Source organism: Periplaneta americana, chromosome 3, assembly GCF_040183065.1.
Source record: "Periplaneta americana isolate PAMFEO1 chromosome 3, P.americana_PAMFEO1_priV1, whole genome shotgun sequence".
NCBI classification, from domain to species: Eukaryota; Metazoa; Arthropoda; class Insecta; order Blattodea; family Blattidae; genus Periplaneta; species Periplaneta americana.
In genome coordinates, this window is record NC_091119.1 from 130,284,864 (window position 1) to 130,307,629 (window position 22,766).

Below are 22,766 nucleotides of genomic sequence, written 5' to 3' on the forward strand. Positions count from 1 at the left end.
CAAGCATAGAAGTATTAAAACATTAACAAAACGAAATATTCCAAGATGGAGCTTATTCTCCATCACTATGTTAGCTACCTTTGCCTCGACATACGTGTGTGAAGAATTATTTTAGAGAATGAAAGTTGCTAAATCCAAACATAGATCCCGATTAACAGATGAGCATCTTTCGAGCCAGCTGCGCATTGAGTAAATTCGTTGGAAATAGATTTCCAATTACTTCCAGAAAAGAATCCACGTGTTGAATAGACCGCAATGTATGGTGGAATATGAAAATAACATTATCTATGATATAATAATATCATAACTATATTAAATATAATACACAATGTAATAACTGAATATTACAGTGTATATTTTTTCCTTTTTCAATTCAGTTTATTATCCATATTTGTAAGAGTATGAGAGCAATGCCACAGGCGGTGCTGCAGTATAGTTGCGGAGCCCAGTTCGTACACTGTGTGTTATCCAGTGCAGCATCATTCGTGTAATCGGACCTTATACAATTTTGAGCATACCTGTCTTAGGGCCATATTCATAGACATTCTTAGCGCGGGCTTCCGGAGGATGATCAGCGAACTAACGTTTTTCGTATTCATAAAAAGTGTTAGCGATATGATATGTTATGATATATGATATGATATGATATGATATGATATGATATGATATGATATGATATGATATGATATGATATGATATGATATGATATGATTGATATGATATATGAATCCTGTACAAGTAATCAGTCGATAGCCGGGGCTAGTTTGGCACACTCGTAGCGCGGGCTAGCGAAATGTCTATGCATAGCACCCTTAACAACTAAATTAGAAGCTTTGAAGAAAAAGCAATTGAAATAACAGACTAAGAAATGCCGGAACACGATTCAGGCAAATACGTAAATTCCTTGTTTTTTTATGCTAGAATAAATATTATCTCAATCTATACTTTACTGATTTAATACGACAATATGTAATATCTATACTGTCTCTGGTCGTCACTACTTAGCCTTCGACATTTCGTCATTAAACCACCTTGCACACTTTCCCTTCCCATATTAGATATTATTTCCTGTCTGGTAATGTGTTGGCTTTGCAATAAACTCCCAGTATTGAGAACCGCAGTGCGCCTGCAATATACTGTTTAGAGTAACCGCACTACATCGCTGTCGGAGAAGATGCCGCAGAACCACGGGGAATTCTGAATACATATGGGAGTCGTGTTACGCAATAATGAAACTCTGAATTGCAACATTTCAACACACGGATGATAAATGCTTATACCCGAATTATACGAACGTACATAACGCACCGAGAAATATCACATATCACACACGAGTTCTATGAGTTTGACCCACAATTTACTCCTCTATTCACAAACAGCTAAAAGTCGGTATTATAGCATTTTAAAAGCCTCCCAGGATTTGGTAAAAAAAATACTCATACCGTAAGATAATCAAGTTAATGAATACTTTAAAACTTACCGTTAATAAAATATAATAACAATTTGTGGTGAAATAACTGCTGTGGAACTTTGTAAGACATAATATATAAGAAAATATTACTTAAGATCTGTCAGATGTTGAGAGATTACAATTTGATTATGGTTATCGCAGATCGATCAGCAACTTTGAGTGTCGTTGGCTTAAGTATATGGAACAATGCAGAAGTTGACGATGTATATCTAATACAGCAGCTATGCTATAGCCCTCGCTTACACAATCCATGTCCAGATTTACTGCACGAATGAGAAGAAATAAGTAAAAACAAAATAGATAGAATATGAGTAAAATCGAATAATTTTAAATACACTTAAATAAACACTCTTGTTTCAGACCTGCAGAGAAATGTTTTTAATAGACAGACGAAACATGCGTATGGAATATATTTCAGAGCCAAGCGTTTATAATACTAAGTACAAATCATTGGATTTTAGAGATAATAATTAAATAATTCAATAGCGGCTGAACGGTGTTATATTCTGTCGAGTATGAGAAAAAGTTTATTTCTTACTTCTTCATGAAGTTCTGCATCTCTCTCACTGAAATATTAAATTTCATTACAGAATCAGGCTACAAGCAATTAAAAAACTCATTACTACAAGTCCACTCATTACAGTACAGTCCAATTATACGAAATATATTATATAACACTTAGTGTTTGTAATACTAAACCCAAACATTTGACTGCATTTTAAATACAGGGCGTTTCCAAATTAGATCGACAAATTTTCGGATCGGATAAATAACCTTCTTTCAAACACTTTTCATTAAGGAACCCATGGGCTCGGACGCTTCGTTTCAGTGCAATAGGGGTTTAACACTACCACCCAGTTTATTTACTCCTTCAGCGCAATATCATTCCTCGACCCGGTTTATTCCCAGAGTTCGATATCATGCATTACCCTAATTCGATTACTACCTGTGGTTTAGGAAACCCTTGTTGACTCTGAAGAAGATCTTGCAATACTCATTGTTTCCGCAGTAGCTGAAATCTGGGAGAAGCCTGACGTCTTTACTAAGGTACTACAAAGTATGACACGTCGATGCAATGCTTGTCTGGAAGTCAATGAACGTGTGTTCCAGCAGTTGTAGTGATGAGACAGTAAAGTACTGAATCCATACTGCTGATTTAAGACTGAAGTGAGTGTTTTTCATTTGGTTTGGTTTGTTCTTGTTTTTAAGTATGTTTGGGTCAATAAATTGTGACTGTAATATTAATGATTTGTTTATTCGCTTTTCACGTATCTAATTATTTCGATCTCTTCCTATACGATCGAATCATGTAGTGACATAAACCCCTCTTGCTCTGAATGAAAATATCACAGCCCATGGGTTCCTTAACAAAAACTGTTTGAAAGAAGGTTATCTATACGATCCCAAAGTTTGTCGGTCTAATTTAGAAACACCCTGTATCTGTTATAAAATTTCACTTATGTACCTAAGACTTCACTGGTGAAGTCTAAGAATCCGTTGAAGTTCAACCTGTCAGAGCCATTTATCAACAGTAATCTCACTAGACGTTTTGATTTATCTAGAGAAAATCAAAACTCGAGTGGGATTTAATTGACTATTACACGATTAGAAGAAAATATATAAAGATTAGAAGTAACGAAGTACTCCAATACAATAAAATATTAATTGACTTACGAAAATACAACTGTCTTCAAATGTGTTATTGTACCATCTCAACATTACAAATATTTCGCTAGATGCATGCTAGATGGCAGTAGTGAGCAATGCCTTGTCGTCGAGAAGTTCTCGATCTATTTATACACGATGGCAATGTTACTGGTCAAGAAGGCTTTGTTGATTCAGTTTCATTTTTATTAAAATGCAACATTCCACTTCAATTATCCGAATCCCAGTAATCAACGTCACTTGACAGGTGATTTTCAATAAATCTTAATATTAAACAATCTCTGATACGTGACTATCCATAATATTATATAGCAGAAGCTATAACATAACCTAACTGATATACACAAATGTTAGAAAAGTTTTAATTAACGACGATGACATAAAAAATAAACATGAATAATTTTAAAAGGAATAATTATTGAATGTACAATTTTCAAATTTGAATGTGGTTGGTGGTTCAATTGATGTTATATTGTACTTGTGCGTAATAGAAGTGGAACTCGTTGATTTAGGCCTACATGGTGTATTCAACTTATTCAGAATTTCCGAATGAATAATTTTAAAAGGAATAATTATTGAATGTACAATTTTCAAATTTGAATGGGGTTGGTGGTTCAATTGATATTATATTGGACGTGTGCGTAATAGAAGTGGAACTGAACTCGTTGATTTAGGCCTACATGGTGTATTCAACTTATTCAGGATTTCCGAATGGTGCTCTTCATTTATTTGTAAATCGGATTTCAGAAGATGCATAGGTATAATCAGTGATTTTTATTAATTCTTGTTCTTGAATGCCAATGCGAGTCATATTTGAAACTGCTGTGCATCAGCTGGAGTGGTTTGTAATTTTATATATATATATATATATATATATATATATATATATATATATATATATATATATTTGACGTCCAGACCAGCGCAGTTTCAAATGTTGGCAAACAAAGAAACAAATGCTAGGGACGCGATAAAATTAAACAAATGCTAGGGACGCGATAAAATTGTGCGATAAGCAGCCATGATTGGTTGAAATACGTCCTTTCGTACCGTTTTATTGGTCAAAAGTAGTATGACGTAGTAAGAGTGTAATAGTCACTACAATATTACACACGGTGTTAAAAAAATATTGTAAAAAATTGTTGGGTTATAGGGCAGGACATTTTGAGACGATTGAGATTGGAAATGCGTGTCCACCGAAGCCGTCTTTCAGAGGCTACGTCATTGTAAAATGCTAACCCCTGCAGGTAGAAAAATTGCTTGAATTTAAAGGTCCTTTTGATGCCTCGTAATTGTGTTCGTGTAGGAAACAAGTAAGCTAAACTATAGGCGAGAATTAGGCATATTATGATGTAGTAGGCAAGAGCGCTCCCCTTGCGTCAACAGTAGAGGTAATACGTCCGCGTCGCACAGTGGTTCCAAATACAAATCTAGCAGGACAAAATTAATAACTCTCCTCGTTTCTAACAGATTTTCATAAAATTTTGTATACAGGTTACAAATGGCATTTTGCATTTGCGTGTAAACTCTGATTACGATTGGATAAAATAAACCACCCTTTTACAGGGGTTGAATTTAAAAAAATTATAATAATTTTACAAAACTGATTTTCGCAGGGATTGGAACGAAATCACAAATGCAGTATATATTTTCTATTAGATTTTAATGTGTGAAAGATGCTAAAAATACACAACTGTTGTACATACTGAGTCAAATATCATTTTATTTTTTTTAATAAAATAGCCTACATATTAATACATTTTTAACAAAACCGCTAACTCTGGTTAAATAAACCTACATTTGAAATATTTACAGATATTTGAGAGAGTTGTAACTCTATTAATTTTCAAACATCATCATCTTGATCGTCATCATCATCATCATCATCATAATCGTCATCATCATCATCATCACCATCGTGATCCTGGAGCAGTCTCAATAGGTGTACATCAGAAGATACACTTTTTCTAATCTTTTGGCGTTAGATACGAAGACTGCTTACCATCGGGCCAGAGGAAATTCCATCAAATCCATCGTCGTATCGGCTCTACAAAATTTGCGCGCGTGATAAGCTTGTTCCCTGAAATTCTTGTAATCTTTATTTCGGACTTCTTGGGGTTCCTCGGACATCATCTCAACTGAAGTACGGCTTCCTTTATCAAATGCGCACTATGGGTAAGTATTTTATGCACACTTTGCCGCATGTAATGCCACTTATATTTCTGGATGTATAATTCTGCAGTGCCCAAGCAGTATTTTTTCAAACTCTCCAATATTAATACTGTACCCACTGGCGATTGTTTTAAGCAGTGGTAGGCAAAGATTACGTCATATAAAATGCAGCCCGCAATACACAGCGAAGGGGGATGTAGGAGAGAAGGATATCCAGATTGCTTAACGTTGAATGAACAAGTGTTGGCTAAGGGGATGTAAGTCATGCCTTACCCCTCCCCCCTGCTTGTATATTCGCAAGTTACGAAATGACGACCACTGGTTTTAAAGATGGTTCCAAATTACTGAATCAAGCCTTCATCTACGCCAATAGTTTCTGATGCCAAACCTGGGTCTTCAAAGAACCTCCGCGCGCTAATCCCGACATTAGTCGTACCAAATTTTGGTTTGGGAATGTCGACATAAAGTCCCATTTCTTTACGTAAGCGATCTTGTTTTTTCTTTTCTTTCATTCATTTTCGTGACCCTTTCTGAGTAAAAACTTAACACTTGCTTTACCATTTGTGCTGCCTGTATGTTGATCTCAAATCCATTTCTGCGACAAGAGCAATCTCTTCAACCGAGTGTGTTTCCAGCAAAGGCTTCAGCTTCCTCTTCTGACTTTTCTCAGCACATTCATGAAACGGCTTTTGTGGACGATTTTTGTTTTTTCTTTGCTAGACACAGTCTATTTAAAAAAAAGTCATTTTAACACTTAACCAATCCTAGTATTTCCTTAAGAAAATTTTTTAATACGTAGAGGCAATTAGTCCATTGCTGTTTGTTTCATTCAGAGTTCAGCACTTTTTTCTGCACTAATTTACGAATCTCCTAAACCATTTTCATTAATACATACTCACACACACACAGGCTAATCTTCTTAAAATATTATTTTCTTTTCACGAAATGTCAACTAGTTCTCTTCTTGAATTCCGTCTACCATCACTAAAATATAAATAAAAGGAGAAGGTGGTTGAAGTTGGTTACAAAACCTTTATAATTACATACCTAAATTACTAATGTAAATGCTGAACCTGCTTTGACAGTGGCCTTTTGTGGCCTTTGCTTTTGCGGGCCTGCTACAGCAAATACAATTTTAAAAATTTTCATGGAACGCTTCTTTGTGTATTAATGAGTATTATAACTAAATAACACAATGTTAAAGTTCGAAAATGCACTAAAAATGTAGGGAAATACTTGTAGTTTTATTCATCGAAACTCGAAGGGGATTGGCAATATATTATATCTTCACACATCGATGTTCCGAAGGTAACTTGCCGGGCGATGCTAACGAGAATAGAATGTCTGTGCTGAACACTTGACTTCCACCTGTTCCTGCGCAGAGCACAATAATTTTTATGGAAAACTGAATACGAATCATAGATACACGACTATTTAGGATTATAGAACTGCAGTATTTATATTGTTTTGAAGTTCAAACTTTTATACCTTTTGTCCAGTCAGATTTGAGTTTGGAACCACTGTGCGTCGTCTCTTACTCTGACAAGCAAACATTCTGATGGGGGGGTAGATAAAAAAGTTAAACATTTTTCTTCCACCATGTTAATAATGTCAAATGAATTGTTTATACAAATTTGGGCCACTCGACCGCAATTACGAGGCCGTCCAGAAAGTGATTTTCCCTGGGGCCGTTTACAGAAAAAAACACAATTGCATGGAAAGATTTATTGAAACAGATACAGCACTTGTTGCGCTATTTGTCATCATATCACCCACTGGAATTGAGACATTTGTCATACCATGGGAACAATTTTTTTATCCTTGTGTCGTAGAAGTGAGCCGCTTGGGATCGGAACCAGCGTCTGCACCTCTCTGTTGATCCCATGATATGACAAATGTCTCAATTCCGGTGGGGAATATGTTAAAAAATAGCTCAACAATTGCTGTGTCTATTCCAATAAATTTTTCAAATGAAATCGTGTTTTATTTCTGTTAACGGCCTTTGGCGAACTTTTATTTTTTTACAGCTCTCGTCATTGCAGTGGAGTGGCCAAAATTTGTATAAGCACTTCTTTTGACATTATTAACGTGGTGAAAGAAAAAAAATAACTTTTTTATCTGCTCCCATCAGAATGTTTGCTTGTGAGATGTAGTCTGTGTTGACAATGCACACTGAACGCGTCATTATTGCTTGTTCGTCCTTCAGACCAATACGCATTGGAGCGACGAGAAGAGAAAAGCGCAATACGGCGAGTTGATTACATTTCATTTATTACTGAGTCACTTTAAATGTGTTCCAACTTAAAAATGGTGATTTTGTATATAAAAAAAGAAAACACACAAAAACACTGTACAGTATTTTATGCACAACAAATGTACATTTCCAATTGAAAATATCGGTTTATAATACAACGAATATTGTACAGCATTTTATGCACAACTAATTCACATTTCCACCAAAAGGCCTTTAATTTCAAGAAACTTGCCTTCTTGCAGGGGTTAGCACTTTTACAAAGACGTAGCTCTGATAAGAGGCTTCAGTGGATATGCATATCCTGTCTCTGCTCCAAATGTTCTGACCTACAGCTCCACAATGTTTTTATTACAATTTTTTTAACGTCTTGCTCTCAGTTTTGTCGACCCCTCCATTACCCCACGGTATCTTTGGAAGCATTCACGTGACATGGGAATAGGAAGTAAAACTACAGAAACTGAAATCCCAAACATATCACTTGATAAACTTAATCAGTACTTTACTTCACCACCCACCTCACAACCTGATAAACAACAAAAACTTAACACCATGAATACTCTCTTAGCCATTCCTCTTCCTGTTCGCGAAAAGTTTTTCTTCTCTAATATTACAGACATAGAAGTTAGGCAGGCTCTTAAAAACACTAGATCTACAGCGCAAGGCTCTGACAACATAACCATTGTTTTTATTAATAAATTAATCGATATCGTGCTTCCTGTGATAACACATATTTTTAATTCCTCCATCATTACTTCTACCTACCCAAATCTTTGGAAAACGGCTTTAGTGCGTCCAATACCTAAAGTAAACATACCTACATCTCCTAAAGACTATCGGCCAATCTGCATTCTTCCCGTTCTATTACAGGTTCTTGAACGTATTCTCCATAAGCAATTAAGCAAATATCTGATTGAATTTAATATTATCGACCCCTTCCAATCTGGATTCAGAAGCGGGCATAGTACTTACACTGCCTTACTGAATTTAACTGAAGATATACGGGAGGCTATGGATAAACGACTAGCAACAATATTAATTTTATTGGATTATAGCAAAGCATTTGACTCTGTTGACACGGATCTACTATTAACTAAACTTCGAGTGTTAAATTTTTCTGACAGCGTTATCACCTGGATGCACTCCTACCTCACTGGCCGCCAGCAGCGTGTTGTCTTTAATAATCGGTTCTCCTCCTGGCAGACAGTAGAGTCAGGATTTCCCCAGGGTTCGGTATTGGGTCCATTGCTTTTCTGTCTCTATATTAACGATATCGCCAAGTCATTTAAATATTGCAGATATCATATTTATGCAGATGACGTTCAATTATACATTTCCGCCAGTCCTGATGGACTAAGTGACTGTATTAATAGACTCAATAAAGATCTCGAATCCGTTTCATCTTGGTCTCAACAATTCGGACTTAACTTAAATACAGATAAATCACAGGGCATCTTATTTTCGAATAAAAGATTAATCCCCAATATTAATAAGCTCAACCTTCCTCCTGTGATTCTGAATGAAGCGATCATTCCATTCAGTTCAACTGTAAAAAACCTGGGAGTTTATTTTGAATCTAACCTTACCTGGGACACGCATATCAAACACACATGCAAGAAAGTATTTTCCACTCTTCACTCATTAAAAAGATTGTACCACTATCCAGCTAAATTAAAGCAGACGCTTGTACAGACTCTTATTATGCCTCATTTCGACTATTGTGACGCTTTATTCAGTGATCTCAGGGTGGATTTATCCCAGAAACTGCAACGTGTTCATAATGCGTGTGTTCGTTTCATTTGTAATGTCCGCTACTACGACCACATTTCGCCTTCTTTCGATAAATTATTGTGGCTCAGGTTAAATGAGAGGAGAAAGTTACATTCCCTTTCTCTCTTATACCGAATTTTGCACACCTCTACTCCCTCTTACTTATTTGTCCGATTCCACAGTCTTTCTCGGTATCATAACTTAAATACTCGGCCACAATATAACAACACGCTAGAAATGCCACTGCACACATCATCTCTTTATTCTTCGTCTTTCACTCTTGCTACTTCTCGTCACTGGAATTCTCTGCCGCTGCCGAACTTTAATTTCCTTTAAATGTAAATTAGAAAAATATCTTATGATGAGTTGCCAGACCTAACGTGTTGCAAATGTGTTCCACTGTATTTTTTATTTTTTTGTTTCTTATTTTTATTATCTAAATCGTGTTTATTTATCACTTAATGCCAATATGTATTCCACTGTGTTGTTTTTTATTATTAATCTATTTTTTGTGTACATTTTATTCAATTGTCGGTTTCTGGTTTAATTATGTAAATACTATTTAATTGTAATCTAATACTAATATGTATACTAATGTGTTTATTTTTATTTTTACTGTGTACATTTTTCTTTTTTATTGAATTATCGGCTTCTATTTTTATATGATTCGTATTTGATTCTAGCAAATTACCCATAATATGTATTTCACTATGTTTATTTTTATTTTATGAGGTAAATTTTATGTAACTACCTCTTTTGATCTCATTATGTATCTGTATGTAATTACTTAATTCTGATCTAGTTTTATGTTCAACTGTGTATGCAAGTTTTAATTCTGGTTGAGCGTAAGAGAAGGTCTTACGGTCTTAACTCTGCCAGGTTAAATAAAGCCATTATTATTATTATTATTATTATTATTATTATTATTATTATTATTATTATTATTATTATTATTATTATTATTATTAATAATAATAATAATAATAATATGAGCCAATGAAACAGGCACTCTGAACACCGGCTGTTTCTGGTCACATTGGAGTACTTTAATTGTGCCAATAAAAATCGATGCTCCATTTTATAGCATTTACGAGTAGTTACGATGTAGCGTTAGACGGATGATTGGTCCACTACAGTTATGTCCATTTTTCATCAAGTCCAAAGAAAAAAATGTCCATAATCACGTTATGTCCACAAGCGTTTTGTCCACTGAACATAACGTTCATAGACATTTAATCCACAAACAAATATGTCCACAAGAAATTTTGTCCATATTCATTATATACAATGATTTTTACTGTCAATTAATTATAATGTACACAATACATCTTACAGAACAGAAATAAAAGGTTGTCTTTTCCACTGCTGTCAGACTATTTGACGTCATGTTGTTCAACTTGGATTAAAGGCTGCTTGTAATAACAAGGAAAATGACAGAGTAAGAAATGAGATCCGAAAGCTAATATCCATACCTTTCATACCACTGGATCATACTGTGAATACATTCGATGAAGTTTCTGATGGTGTAGAGGAATCAGTATTAGATTTATCATTATACATAGAAATGACCTTCATAAGAGGCATACCTGCCAGAGGTAGAAGACAAGAGGTGCCGCCTCACTTTCCTCAGCAAGTCTGGAATGTTTATAATCCAGTCTTGAATGGGACTCAAAGGACAATATTAATAAAATAGAAGGATGGCACTCCAAATTTTAAAAATGTATAACAATTCACCATGCTAATATGTGGAAGTTAATCGAAAACTTGCAGAAGGACCAAAATGACAATCAGTTATTAATAAATCAATTAATGGCAGGTCGTATGGCAATACGTCATCCCAAAAAAGAAGTTCTATATTTTAAATTCAAGACACATTGAAGAAATGGTGCGGAATTACCATGTATATAGAGAAAACGGCGACGTTGACAGATACAGATATCTTACAGGCATTAGTTATCGGTTGAAACTGTCTGCAGAACTTCCTTACGATGAAAAAGGTAATGAAGCAAATTAATTGTATTTTTATAATTGAATAAACGTATGTTATAGTTACAGTTATTATATAATATTAAAAATCTAAAATAATGTATATCTGATTGACTGTATTATTTCCATCACATTAAAAACAGACTGATGATTTTTTAAAATTGTTTATTACTTCAGATTTGTGGATCTTTTAAATTATGGACACACCATCTGTGGACACAACTACAAATGGACCTGTAATGTAGTGGACTTTAAATAACTGGACCTATAATTTAATGGACTTTAATGTAAAGGACAGAAGAAACTGGACATTTGAACTGTGGACATAAAAAATGGAAATTTTGTCTGTGGACATATGATCCGTGTATCGTATGATATTGAGGTATATTACAAAATTGGGGATAGTGTTGTGGCTCCACAATAGCTGTTCCGTCGTCCCTGCAATATCCATTACAATCTTTCGGCACGATTAGCAAGTGTTATTAAAATCTGGGTGAAAAATTTTGAAGGAAGAAGCAGCTTCCAAGTAAACAAAGACTTGTACGTACGTTCGAAAACACAGAGCTTCTATGCTGCGTAGCCCGAAGCGTCCTACTCGTCGGACGTCAAGCTGTTTCACTCGGCTTTTCTAAGCTGGAATCCCAAGGATTATACACAGGGATTTACACATGTATCCATACCATATTCAAGTAAAGCAAGCATTAGATCAAGTCAATCGCATAACTTTTTACCGCCAACTCTTGGATCTCATACACGTTAACAAAATACTATTCACATTAAGCTAATGAATAAAATTACGAAATTGGATCGGTGTATGGTAGAGTTCCCGGGTAGCTCAGTTGGTAGAGCATTGGTACGTTTAACCAAAGGTCCCGGGTTCGATGCCCGACCCCGGAACAATTTTTCCCTCGAAATTATTCAAATCAGCTTTACAGGGAGTTATACCTGAGAGCGTGATTTGCAAAATACACGTCACTGTTCGTTAACAGAAAACCACATTTTAAGTCACACAGGGTTAGTGTGCACTCATTGTTGGTTGCTGTATAGAGGGAGAAATTGGATCGGTGTCTGGTAGAGTTCCCGTGTAGCTCAGCTGATAGAGCGTTGGTACGTTTAACCAAAGGTCCCGGATTCGATGCCCGGCCCCGGAACAATTTTTCCCTCCAAATTATTCAAATCAACTTTACAGGGAGTTATACCTCAAAGTTTGATTTGCATAATACACATCACTGTTCGTTAACAGAAAACCACAATAATTTAAGTCATACAGGGTTAGTGTGCACTCAGTGTTGGTTGCTTGACGGTTATCAGCCCACTTTGAGGTCTGTGGATATAGAGGGAGAAATTGGATCGGGTAGCTCAGCTGGTAGAGCGTTGGTACGTTTAACCAAAGGTCCCGGGTTCGATGTCCGGCCCCGGAACAATTTTTCCCTCCAAATTATTCAGAACAACTTTACAGGAAGTTATACCTGAAAGTTTGATTTGCGAAACACAGTTCCGTCTGTCTCAATAGCCTATATACCGTATATAAAAATAAAAACTTCCGGTACTGGGAAGCAACAAACCTCTATAAAATGTATCAGGAACCATTGCGTAGTGACAAAGTCAGAGTACGGGGTGCAATCTGTCTTTCTTTCTGTGAGGGCGAATATGGGAATTATGTTATTGTTACATAAGACCTATATTTTAGGAATGATTTAAGAATTTTTTCCTCCTCAAATTGCTGATAAACATAAAATCAATCCTGACACGCGGCTTCAACAGAATAGGGTGACCAGTTGCACGGCTAGGCAATCTATTAATGTAGTCAAGCGTTTATTTCCAGAACGCATTATCTCCAGATGCGGCAGTACTCAATGGACCGCGAAGTTGCTAAATGAGACAGCATGCGATTTTCCTTGGGGTTATTTCAACAGTATGTTGTTCAGTGCTCTACCCTCTCCCCAAGAAAATCTCCAAACGTTCATGCTTATGCTTACGTGATTTGCAAACAGTACACAATCGTGGAGCGCTGAAGTATATGACGGAATATGAGGAAATGGCGTTATGTTTCCATGGTTACAAGGTATCTTTGCGGTTATGTTCATGTTCTCATCGTGAATGATGATATGACTTCTTGATTTTACCGTAACGTTTACATTTTTAAGTTAACGCTTACGTTATGTTTAATTTTCATTGTGAATGAGCCTTTAAAGTTCTAAAATCGCCCGTTTGAGTGGCAAAACCTTCACTTTTACGTATATTATTATTATTATTATTATTATTATTATTATTATTATTATTATTATTATTATTATTACTATTATTGACCCGCTTCGCATTATCGTGGTCTAAGGCATCATGCTTTGCCTAGGACTCGCATTATGAAATGCGCGTAGGTTTGAGTCCTCATGGGGAAGGAATTCTCTCATAAAATTTCGATATTTACCCTAAGTAGTGAATTCAACAGGAGGCTGAATGAACCCAGGGGCCGCTCTGAAAGTTTCGCAACGGGAAGGATCTTGTCACCAGCCGGAATTGAACCCAGGACGTTCCAGTCTACAGCCAGTTCCTCTACCAACTGAGCTACCACACCGTAATATTACTAAGATTTATTTAAAATCATCCGTCCTCAAGTGAGGTTGACCACTGGGATCCGGAATTAACAAACATAAAAAATAAAGGGAAATGAAACCAGTAAAATAATTATTCGGTTTGTATATTAAAACGAAAAATGTATGTGTTAACATATAAATAATGGTGTAGAATTTGAAGAGAGGCCTTCAGAATTCCATCACAATCTTGTGAAATTCACAAAAGGGAATTTTGAAAGATTTAAGGATATTACATGTAAATTTTGATAACCAAGCCCTAGCTCCAAATAGTAAGCCTCGAACATCCCAGTTGTAAAGCGAAATGCCATATTATTCACTGAGGTTTGGAAGACCAGGTACAGCTGTCAAAAGAAAAAGTGGCCGCTCTCCTGAAACAAAGTTCCCTTCGGGTATCTTCGCTACAATTCGGAGACAGGCGATGTTACATGTTGTTGGACCACGTTGCCTGATATCTACAGTTGTAATTGAAGTATTCTGTGTGTTATTCGATAGCGTAATGGTAGCGTTCAGGCCTCTTATTCATGAGGTCCTGCGTTCGACTACAACCTCGTGCTTTTTATGTCCTTTTTTGTTCTGTTTTTGAGAGAGACAAACTAGATATAATGGCTCCTTTCTCTTTTATGATTATTTTAGTAATTAACATCAGATTCATTAATATATTATGCCATGACTTTATCATTATCATTATGATATTGTGGCTGCAAGTGGAAAGAAAAAAGATTTTATTCTCAATAAAATATCTTTCGTGGCATAAACAAAACAAATTTACTGGCGTCGGCCTTAAAACATTCAAACAATTAAGCGTTCAAAAAACAAAACAAAAAGCCACAATTTATTCAATATTTAGTCTATCTTCCTCTTATCTCAATCATCTTGCAGTCGAGTGGGCATGGAATTGACTAGTCTTTGCAAATAGCGACTGTTCTTAGACACGATATTCCAGGCATTCTGAACATACCTACATACATACATACATACATACATACATACATACATACATACGTAAGTGTTCTGTCCATGTGCAGGTCTTTCATTGCAAACCCAGCAATCTCCAATCTTTCCTATTTTCTGTCTTCCTCTTAGTCTCCGCATATGATCCACATATCCTAATGTCGTCTATTATTCTTTTCAACCAGAGACCCAACCAATTCCTTTTTTTCTTTCTAATCAGTTTCAGCATCATTCTTTCTTCACTCACTTTTTCAAACACAATTTTATTTCTTATTCTGTCTGTCCACTTCATACGCACCGTTCTTCTCCACATCCACATTTCAAATGCTTCAATTCGTTTCACTTCAATTCGTCGTAAGGTCCATGTTCCTTCCCCATACAATGCCACACTCCACACAAAGCACTTCACTAGTCTCTTCCTTAGTTCTTTTTCCAGAGGTCCGCAGAAGATCCTTCTTCTTCTATTAAAAGCTTCCTTTGTTCATGTTTGCAGTTTTTCTTGGGAAGGGTAGGCCTAAATGCGGTAACATCCCGTTGCTTTCCGCATACCACTATCTCTTTCGCATCTTATTAAATTCCAGGGGGCCCAAGCGTGGAGATGAGGAGAGTGGATTTGACTAATTGGGCCCTCCGGATTTCACCGAAAGTCACGGCAAGGGTTAAATATTAATTCTATCAGGATATTTGACCCGATCAGAGACAGGAAATCTCAATTAGCCTTTGCCCCCCGCACCCTGGACTAGCTTCTACGAATCATCAGAAAATCTTAGAGTGTGATTGGGCCAATTTTTCCGAAAATGTTTCCAAACTTTTGCCCTCGTAGCTCAGCGGACGAACGTCGGAATTTAGATGTCAACGTCTAGGTTCAATTCCTCGTTACTCCTTTTCATTTTATTGTTGTTCAAGATAGTATAATGTAATAATGCAAAAGAAAAACAATACCAGTATTATGCAACTGGATTTTTCCAAACCTAATATTAAATTTATGTTATTTATATCGCTAAAGAACGATTACAATATAAATAACTTGAATATTATTTATACAGTATCACTAAAGAAAGATAACAGAATATAAATTATAAATATCGGTTTGTTTAATTAATATAACATATTATATCATACGTATTTAATTATCTAAATAAAATAACCTATTTTACAAACAAAGATGGTTATTTGTGTTATAATAATTACTTACATAAAATACAGATTATTTATATTGCGAAAGAACAATAACAATATAAATAACTTGAATATTATTTTATAATGCTAATGAAGGAAAACAGAATATAAATGATAACTTGAATATTATTTATATCGCTAAAGAACGATAACAATATAAAAAACGTGAATATTATTCATATCGGAATTTCACAGATTTATTATAGATGTATTTAAGAAATTGTAGAAGAATAGTAATTAGTAACATTATCCTATTTATTTTTCTTGGAGCCAAATTTGTAACTTTTAAAAGTGTGGTTACTATGTTGAAGTGTATGTGTTGCAACGGATGCTTGATTTGTTATGTATGTGAGTCAGTTATGGGATGCTTGATGTCGTCGCAATGTCGTAATTATAGTTTGATTGTGTTTGTGTGACTATTGTGTATTAAATTATGATGTATGGTACGGAAAGCTGCATATTTATGTTATAGAAGTGTTACGTATGTGTGTGGTTAATGTTTTTGTATGTTTCAAATTGATAACTGATATTTGTTTTGCAATCGCAATGTCTAATTTACGGATTGTTTATGTTTTGTTTACATCGCGTAAGCTAATTTAATTTTCTTATCCATTTCTCTTTATGCTTATCTTTTTTTGTGTATAAAATTATAGCCCTAACATACATATGTAAAATAGAGCTAACCCCCATTGGAGATACAATAATAATTATTATTATTCATATCGTTATAAAACGATAACAGAATACAAATGATGACTTGAATTTTATTCATATCTCTAAAGAACGGTAACAAAATATAAATAAAGTGATATCCATCAATAACGATAACTGAATATAAATGATAATTTGTATATCATTTACATCGCTAAAGAACGATTAAAAAATAAAATGAAAACTTGAAAAAGGCCCGAACCCACAACCTTTGAATCATTAAACAAGCACTCTACCGCTGGTCTACGAGGCGCAGATATGGAACACTTTCATAGTTCCGGAACTGCTTGTACAAGCACATGCATCGTGTAACATCGCCGCGACCCGAAGTGGATTTTGAAAATATTCGCTGTTCACGAGTGCGGGCACTTTTTTTTTTGACAACTGTACATATTTAGCTCGCTTGTCATCATTTATCTGCAGTGCCCGATTCGTGTCTCGCTCAAAGCATATCGTAGGGTCTAAGATCATCGCTTTCTGATTTCTTCTACTCATGGTAATTACAGTAGAACCCCAATTATCCGTCACCTTATTAACCGATTGTCGGATTATCCGCCTTTTTCTTCTGGCTCCTTTTCTTTTTCTTTACTGCAGAAAAAATTATGGAGTAGCCTATTGTACGTTATGTTTCCGCGCAGTTTTTCTACAGAGGGTTATTACAAGCCTCTTCTCTTACAAGTATCACAGTAGGTAGTAGGAATGCTTTGCTATCGGCAACAGAAATAGTCAATCTACTTGTAAAATAATCACTATCTGCTTTCAAATAAATTACCCCAAGAACTTCTACAAACGTGTGTACCATCCTCTTCTTATCCTTACTATTCGAGTGGCCATATTGTATAATTTCTATGCAAAATGCCTTCCACAATAGCTAAAAGAAAACGTATTGTGTTAATTACCGAAAAATTACAAATAATGAGAAGTTTGGGAAACGAGAAACTGTACGCGATTTAATAAAGAAAACAAGGATAAAGCGCATAAAGTATGTAAATCTACAACATTAGACTTCTACTATTCTTATCTTTCCGCAGACAATCATCAACCATCAATCCTTGGCCCTTAAGAACCCGTCGTTGACAACCGAACTTTCAGTGAACTCCTGATCCACTACATAGCACGTTAAACACAAGACCACGGAGGAAATTACGAAATTGTGGGTCAAAATATTATACACTTAATTTATGAAAATATTTTATGGTACGGATTATCCGATATTTTCGATTAACCGTTCAGTCCACCCTCTTAATTACCACGGATAATAGAGGTTCTACTGTATATCGACACTTCTATGAGAATCATCTTCAGACACACAATGAATCTCCTCATGTACTTTCCATCCTCTGTTTCTTAGCAGGTTGGCAAATTAGTAAATTAAATATCGTGTTTAATAACAATGTGCACTATTAATTATTTAATATTCCATTTATGAAACAATCCTCATAATTATCACTCGAAGTTTTGGTTTTCCCTTGACTATTGCACTTTTACTACGTCACACTACTTTTGACCAATAAAACGGTACGAAAGGACTCTTTCAACTAATCATGGCTGCTTATCACACAATTTTATCGCGTCCCTAGCATTTGTTTATTTTTATCACTACCCTAGCATTTGTTTCTTTGTTTGCCAACATTTCAAACTGGACTGGTCTGGATGTCAAAAAACAGAAAATTACAAACCACTCCAGCCGATGCACAGCACTTTCAAATATGACTCGCATTGGCATTCAAGAACAAGAATTAATAAAGATCACTGGTCATATATGAAGAGCACCATTCGGAAATCCTGAATAAGTGGAGGGATACACCATGTACATCAACGAGTTCACTTCTTTACGCACACGTCCAATATAACATTAACTGAATCACCAATCACTAAAACATTCAAATTTGAAAATAGTACTTTCAATAATTGTTTCTTTTAAAATTATTCATGTTTATTTTTTATTTCATCATCGTTAATTAAAACGTTTCTTGTTTATTTCATCATCCCCAATTGAAACTTTTCTAACACTTGTTTATATTATTTAGGTTATGTTTGTTATAGCTTCTGCTATATGATATTATGGATAGTCACGTATCAGAGATTGTTTAATACTAAGATTTATTGAAAATCATCTGTCAAATGACGTTGATTAATGGGATCCGGATGATTGAAGTGGAATGCAAATATTTTAATAAAAATGAAACTGAATCAACAAAACCTTCTTGACTAGTAACCGTCCACAGAGTTCAAAGAAGATTCCATAGTTGGCACAACTGATAACAAGAAAACATAATCATAAAACACTACTGCCATCTAGCGTAATGTTGAGATGGTACAATAATAAATTTGAAGACAGTTGTATTTTCGTAAGCCAATTAGTATTTTATTGTATTGGAGTACTTTGTTACTTCTAATCTTTATATACTTTCTTCTAATCGTGTAATAGTCAATTAAATCCCACTCTAGTTTTGATTTTCTCTAGATAAATCAAAACCTTTAGTGAGATTACTGTTGATAAATTTATTAGCAACTAACGCTCACGACCACGATAATAATTCGCTGTAGTCATAATGCTGTTATATCCTATCATTCAGTAGGAAATAATTGTCTTTTTTATAGTTCTATATTCTTATTCTAAAAGTTTCTACATAATTCACATTGAAATATTAATATTAAGACGCATTACAGCGTTAGGAAGAACTCGTTACTGCAAGTTTTCCGATTAAATTCATCGCACAGCATTCCAGTTACACTAGTCCAAATGCTTTCTCTTAAAACTTTTACTGGTGCAATTAGAGGAGGAGACAAAATTATCGACCGAAATCCATCGAACGCACCTACTGTGTCTGAGTTCTTTACAAGAACTTGCCATTAAGGTTTCCGCTGCCGTCACTGCGAACATAAATTGCTTGTCATCGCTCTGGCAAATCCATAATACGAGGTGACATGAGCGTTAAACATGTAAGCTGCAACTGTCGTCTTGCAGCTGGGCCTGTCAGTGGCCGGTCGGCTGGCGGCTCTATTGAAACTCTCGTCTCTAGGGCAACCGCAATCTCCCATCTGCCCAGCAGGATCATCGTGGAAACCGAGCGTTCCGTAAACGTCGAGAAATCTTTATTGAAACTCGCTCTCAAGCTAGTATGTGTAAAAATAGAGATGATGTTTCGTTACAATTCTGATACACAGGTGAAATTTCACTTCTTGCTTTCTAATCCACGGATGTGAGCTGGAGATATTTCTAGTTCGGCACGAAGTGTGAAGTAAGGGGAATATGGTAATCGCTAAAAATATATAATTATGTGTATATTACTTACTTACTTACAAATGGCTTTTAAGGAACCCGCAGATTTATTGCCGCCCTCACATAAGCCAATCCATTGGTCCCTATCCTGTGCAAGATTAATCCAGTCTCTATCATCATATCCCATCTCCCTCAAATTCATTTTAATATTATCCTCCCATCTACGCCTCGACCTTCCCAAAAAGTATTTTTCCCACCGGCCTCCCAACTAACACTCTATATACATTTCTGGATTCGCCCGTACGTGCTACATGCCCTGCCCATCTCAAACATCTGGATTTAATGTTCCTAATTATGTCAGGTGAAGAATACAATGCATGCAGTTCTCCGTTGTGTAACTTTCTCCATTCTCCTGTAACTTCATCCCTTTTAGCCCCAAATATTTTCCTAAGAACCTTATTCTCAAACACCCTTAATCTCTTTTCCTCTCTCAAAGTAAGAGTCCAAGTTCCACAACCATACAGAACAACCGGTAACATAACTGTTTTATAAATTCTAACTTTAAGATTTTTTGACAGCAGACTAGATGACAAAAGCTTCTCAACCGAATGATAACACACATTTCCCATATTTATTCTGCGTTTAATTTCCTCCCGAGTCTCATTTATATTCGTTATTGTTGCTCCCAGATATTTGAATTTTTCCACCTCTTCGAAGGATAAATCTCCAATTTTTATAATTCCATTTCGCAGAATATTCTGGTCACGAGACATATTAATATATTTCGTCTTTTCGGGGTTTACTTCCAAACCTATCGCTTTACTTGCTTGAAGTAAAATTTCCGTGAATAATTTCAAGGGAAAAATTGTTCCGGGGCCGGGTATCGATCCCGGGACCTCTGGTACGTTCAACCAGAGGTCCCGGGATCGATACCCGGCCCCGGAACAATTTTTCCCTTGAAATTATTCAAATCTGCTTTACAGGGAGCTTCACCTGAAGGACTAGATTTGCTTAAAATTTCCGTGTTTTCCCTAATCGTTTGTGAACTTTCCTAATAACATATTCTAGAGCGAAGTTAAAAAGTAAAGGTGATAGTGCATCTCCTTGCTTTAGCTCGCAGTGAATTGGAAAAACATCAGACAGAAGTTGGCCTATACGGACTCTGCTGTAAGTTTTAATAAGGCACATTTTAATTAATCGAACTATTTTCTTGGGAATAATTATGTGTATATATATATATATATATATATATATATATATATTTATTTATTTATTTATTTATTCACACTGCAAATGGGTAAATACCCGGTGGCAGTGGCAACTAATTACAATCAATAATGACAATTAATAATAAACACAATTAATAAAAATACAATTAATAATAATAAATACTAATAATAATTAATAGCAATAATAATAACAAGGAGCATCCTAAATTAGAAGCATCCTAAGTTATGCAGCTGTTTTCATTAAATATTTAGCATTATACAAAGTATATTGTTCACCTGTATATGCAGTGTTTATTTAGCGTTGTTTCTTATTTTATTTTAATAAAGTGCTGCATAGTAATCTTGAATGACCTTAGCTACGAAAAAGATTATGGAAATTTATTCGTGGAGACGACCGTTTCCGGTACTGTTTTTCTAGACAAGATCTAGAAGTCCATCATTAAAAACTTTCAGAAATATTACCAATAAAGGCGCATGTCTACTACTTCTAGCAACACGGAGAACCTCTTACTGCGATCTAGATGTACGGTAGTATACGTCTTTCAGGTTAGTGAATCGGTCGGCGATTCTGATAACATGATCATTTTGTTCCCTTCGTATAATTCCTCAGAACTTTTTTATTGATGGGGACTTGGTAGAGAGAAAGTGTACGCAACACACTTCCTTACAAATATCGCTGAACTGAGAAGTCGCATTACCGCAGGAGTTGCAGCAGTGGAAGATATTAACTACACGTGTTAAGTCTACCACATTATAAAGATAAATCACATCGAGCCATTTCCATCAGAGAAAAATGTTCATGTCTTTTAATATTTGTCATTATAAAATATTGTGTGTGACTTCTGCATAAATTTAGAAACTGAATCAAATTTGTAAAGCACTTTTTGAAACATTCTTTGTATCTTATGTATCGTTCCGTGTTAAATTGACTCACAGATACTGAAAATGCAGAAAATCTGTCCGGTAAATAATTCAAAAGAAATCGCTGTACAATACTCTTTCTTATAATATACGGTATTACTTACGGAAATGTACTGTGTATGTTATTAAATTGTTGCATTTCCAAATATTGTTATACGTTCTTTGAAAAAAATTATGAACTATTTCAGACGCTCGAGTTGCAACCAATTGGACAACGTAATGGTTACTTTATTTTCCTAAATGAGGTAAAATTTGGTGTATTATTCAGAAGCGATTTGAATTGGACCTTATATAAAAGGATGACAATTCGATTCTTTTATTTGCTATGTAACTACTTTGTTGAAAACAGCGATTGTTGGTACGGGTTTCAATACAACGGTAGATGACTCATTGTAATTATTATTAATTTAAATACAGAATTATTCATAATTCCGTGAAACATTAAACAAATTCACCATAAATGAATTATGCAATGCATGATGGTAATTCTTACTCTGGCAGAGAGAGAGAAGCTCTCCAAGTTTTCTAAAGGAAAAGTCTCGCATATAGTTGCCATGCTTTGCCGCCTGGGATCAGTAGTAACAAATATCGTTCAGTAAATGTGAGCAGTTATTTTGTGTTGAAATATGCAAGAATCTCG

At 35.2% G+C, this 22,766-nt stretch overlaps 1 protein-coding gene across 2 annotated transcripts in view; it reads left to right on the plus strand.

Annotated features, from left to right (window-relative positions):
* Window positions 1-22,766, plus strand: part of LOC138696523 (synaptotagmin-12-like) — a 405,788-nt gene that overhangs the window by 143,250 nt on the left and 239,772 nt on the right. The window lies entirely within an intron of this gene.